Raw genomic sequence first — 4,918 nt, 5'->3', positions numbered from 1 at the left:
ATTGAGGTAACTTGTGGGATGCATGTTGGAAATGGTATGATAGTAATAGGAGGGTGTCTTATTTTGGAAATAAATTTCATCTTTGAAATTTTTATTAATTTTAGCAACTTAAATAAGGTTTTTCTTTTAAATTTACTGAATTAGAGGTCAGAAAAATGTTTTCTAAATGAAAAAAAAGGTGATAGTTTTTAACTTGTATACCACTCTATTTTTCCAGAAAAATGGGCTATTCCACTACTATTTTTTTTAGGAAAATTAGTAAAGGAAAAGGGAGTAAAACAGTTAATAAACAAACGTATCTAAAGAAAAGAATAATGTATCATTTTAATACAAAAATATGCAAGATAATTGGATTTCACATTTCTATTGCTTGGAATAAAAACTTGGCCATTATTAAAAAGTCTAATTGAATGTACCCTTTGAACACCAAGGAAGGTTACCATTCTTCTAATTAGCGTTAGTTTTCTGTAAAGAATATTTCTTATTAAATTAAATTATGAGACTTATTGAATCTTTTATGTACATTGTAATTTATGATTGCTTCATTATTGCTCATATTGTTTAATGTAGTAGATATATTAAATATCTTATAATAAAATAATGAATAATTTTTATTTTAATGTTGCTCTAATACTGAGAACTTCGCATTAATATTTAAATTTCTCGTATGATCAGTTGAAACTAGTTAATTGGCAAAATAATTCTCATTACATTCTTCTGCAAAATTTACTAAAAAACATTTTATATTATAAATAGTTTAAATGAAGTTGTGACTATTTTATCAAAAACTCAAAATAGATGTTTATGGATCACAGACATTATTGTTTAGTTATTGTGTCAATGATGCAATTTAAAAAAACAAATAAAATTAGAAAATTATCTGTTTTTATATACAAACTAAAACAGCTGTTGCCATGTTTTGCTGAAGAATTGTTAGCTGAAGGCATACTTAAATCAGTATCTTGAAAATATTAAAAATAACTTGTTTTAAGTATTTATCTATTTTTTGCAGCATAAATTTAGTGTATGCAAATAAATATGAGAATAGAAAAACATAAACAATATTAGAATCACATAAGTGAAACTTTTATTTACACTATTATTTCCTTAATTCTTTTACAGAATAAACTCTTCTTTCTTTAGCATGGCGCAACCAGCCTCTAATAATGCTTCCAACTTCATTTACTTTAGTGTATGTGAAAACACTGCAAACAGCTTCTAAAACATAACAAAAAGAAAATATAAACAAACCAGTAGGTATTTTCATGAATAAACATAAAATTATTTCAGAACCTATTTAAAAGGTATCTCAAACTAAATTAGTAGAAGCCCAGATTTCTGTTACTCTCAGGGAAAATATTATGGGGTAACCTTGTTAAGCTGCTTTTTCAATTGCCCATCATACGTAACTTAATACTAGTTCACAAAAAATATAATGATTTGATACATGTTTGATTCATTGTTATAAGAATAATCTAGTAACAACAACTGTAATAATGATAAAGCTATTAGTACACACAAGTGCAAGTCAAAAAAAGTGTTGGATAACTGAAGTATCGTATGATTACCATTCTACTATGACTGGAAAAGAAGATGGTGATACTAATAACAATATTATTTCAAACAACACACTCATAAATTATTCCAATGTTTGAAATTTATAAACTCATTAAAAATTCATGGAATACTAAATTTATAGTATATTAAAAAGTTTGGCAACTTTAGCAACACAAATTTTAACTATATACTGTCAAACTACAAATGGAATAACATATATATATATATATATATATATATATATATATATATATATATATATATATATATATATATATATATATATATATATATATATATATATATATATATATATATATATATATATATATATATATATATATATATATATATATATATATATATATATATATATATATATATAACAGGGATTAAATATTACCAATAATTGCACCTGACACTCTGTAACCAAAAAATCTTTTTTTTCATTATTGCCCATCCAGCTTTAGAGTTCAACAACATCATCAGGCATGATGTGACGAATAGCTTGTCTTGTACGTTCTTTAAAATCAGTTCCATCAAGACTTTGCAATCTAGCAGACTATGAGAAAGAAAAAAAATTATACAAATAAAAATATTTTAAAAAAGCAAATTGACATGTAAATGATATAATTAATAAAAAATTATTTTAAAGAAAACAAAATTTCATTCTGAAAATAGTTTATCGTAAATCTGTCCTTGTAAAAGAACGAGCTCTTGGAGAATCAAGAAGAAGACAATACTAAAATTTAGCATACAATTTTTTTTTGTAAAAATACAAATATGTAAATACTAATTAAATGTTTCAACCACAATTATCAGTTAAAAATGTTAACAAAAATGTAATAATTGAGAAAATATGCAGATCAACTACAAGTAAGTTTTATATGCCTTTTAAAGCACTAAATATTTTATCTTAAGAGATCATTGAATATTTTTTAACCCCGTCAAAAAATACATATTATGAAACACAAGATACCTACCTAAAATATATCTATAAAAGTGAACTAAGAATTAAAATGTAAACACATATATTTAAACCAGCTTCACAATGCAAGAGGTGAATAATGACAAATATATTTACAAGAACTTTTTAAAAGAAAATAAACTCCTTACAGATTCAATAACTTTTTTCAATACTTTTATTAACTTTTCAATATTTTTTTTAAAAAAAGTATTTCTTGAAATACTAAGTAGTGAGCATGAAACTAAGCATTAAGCAGGAGAAATTCTAATAACTGCTTTTGAAACAATGACATTAAAATGAGAAAATGTAGACACTATTCTGTATAAAATTAGTTACACATATAGACATTTTGATCGCGTCCATATGATTCTTTTTTAAATAATAAACTTAACTAATATTAATATAAATATAATTTAAGAACTATTTTTAAAAAGATATGAATTACTGAGATAGTGAAAATAATGTAATTATCTTCAGCAGTTAAAATTGATAGCCTGATTAAATTTAATATAATAGTTAGATAACTTTGCAACTTTTTATTAATTTTAAGACAGATTGATTATGAACAATCATATAAAGAGAAAAATTGAATTCATTGCAGCAAATGCTGCAATTTACTCAGACTAGGACAAAAAAAAAACCTGCAGCCCTTTTGCCTGGTTATTTACTTGGCTAAGTATCTCTAATTTTAAAAATCCCTATGGACCGCATTTTTTACACAAGGGAACGCTGCAAGCTCTATACGCCTATACTTCCAGGTTACTGTTTCGGGTGTATTTTAAAGCCATTTGGCTCACAACGCGATCATTGTGTTTTGAGAACTTGCAAGAGAACATTGTGATTCTTGCAAACGTGGTATTTGATTACTTATTACTTGTGTTTACAATGCTAAAGGTGCTAACACTAACGTAAGATGATGCACAGCTTGCAACAAGAACAAACAATAAACAAATTGAAAGAGGCCAAATCAGGATTGCCAAAAAAGGGAGTTATTCAAAATCTAGCAACCATGTCACCTTTTTCGCAATGCATCTCTAAAGAAATAAAACAAATTTTCCCTTCTTACTCACCAGAATTACTTATCGTTACTATCTTATGAAATACAACAGATTTGAGCTTAAAAATTATATAATTTATTTCTTTTGTTAAAAACAAAATTATCAGTTTGAAAATATAGCCTAGCAGAATAAGCAGTAGCAAGTATTGAGTTGGAGATTGTTATTGTTTACATTTATATTGAAAACACCATTCATAGACAATTTATAGACAAAACTTTGTAAAAAATGGTAAAATAACAATATACTAAATAATGAAGATGAATAGCAACATTGAAATAATTTAAATGTCATTTCATTTGAAATTAGAAGAAATGATTAATTTAGGGTTACCAAAAAAACATGCCAAATAACAAGTTGAACTTAAAGGAAGAAAACAAAAATAATAGAAAGAATGAGTTATCAGAACAGATAAAAATTTGCCTCACAAAATAATAAAAGTAAAACTTCCTCAATAATTATGAAAAATTAAATAAACCACGCATTTAAACATTTAGTAATGTATGTAAACATTGCAAATGAGATATTAAAGATAATGACGGGGTTCAAGTACACTTATAAATCAAATATATAAATAGATTATTAGAAAAAAGAAAGATAAACAAAAAAGAAACTAATAAGATATTTGAGCTTATAAATACCTTATTGTTTAGATTTCACTAGCAGAATTGCTCTTGTCACTGGATAAAAGAAATAACATTAACGGCAAAGTTGAAGTTAACACGCATGCGCTGAACGATGATCCTACAAGACTCCTAAAACACTCCTTTGAAAGGCCTGTCATATTGCTGTCTATTTGTGACATCCTACGAAATTCTTTCTTCTGACACTTTACGGATATGACTGTTCCAGGAGTGTTCGGAATGTTTTGGGATGTCTTTAGGACGAAATTTGCTGTATGGGATCTTATTTATCAGAGTTCATATGGCGATATGATTGTTTTGAATCTTTGCTAAACTCTATATCGGCTCATTTTCCACCGAAATCCGATTGACTATTTTGATTTTAAATAAAGTGTTTAATTTTATGAATTGTCGCAAAAATTTTAAGTGTAGATTAGCGGCACTTAAAAACCGCCAAATCTGTAGCGGCGGTGGCGTTAATAAGTAAGTACCGAATTTTTATTCCATACTTTTCTGAATCATATTACTTCAAACATTGGAATATACAAGAAGTATACATAAACACATTATGTTATACCATTTAATTTTTCAAAAAAAGTATTTTGAGAACAATTTTTATCAAAAAATTATAAACTAAAAAACGGAAAATAAAGAATTCTTAGGATAAAAAAACGATTTCAAGAATTCTTTACATTGAAATAAAAACTTTCATATTG

The 4,918-nt window shown here is 25.8% G+C and overlaps 1 long non-coding RNA gene across 1 annotated transcript; it reads right to left on the bottom strand.

Annotated features, from left to right (window-relative positions):
• Positions 1-1,084: 1,084 nt before the first annotated feature.
• On the bottom strand, positions 1,085-4,487 carry LOC147816251 (uncharacterized). The gene is made up of 3 exons (XR_015433543.1): positions 4,221-4,487; positions 1,961-2,119; positions 1,085-1,218 (listed from the first exon to the last, which is right to left on the bottom strand). It is a non-coding gene; the product is annotated as an uncharacterized LOC147816251 (long non-coding RNA).
• Between the last annotated feature and the right edge of the window lie 431 nt (positions 4,488-4,918).

The sequence above is a fragment of the Parasteatoda tepidariorum genome, chromosome 1, assembly GCF_982258835.1.
Source record: "Parasteatoda tepidariorum strain Cologne lab strain chromosome 1, Ptep-v5.0, whole genome shotgun sequence".
Classification (NCBI taxonomy): Eukaryota; Metazoa; Arthropoda; class Arachnida; order Araneae; family Theridiidae; genus Parasteatoda; species Parasteatoda tepidariorum.
This window is presented reverse-complemented; position numbering and strand designations above follow the sequence as displayed.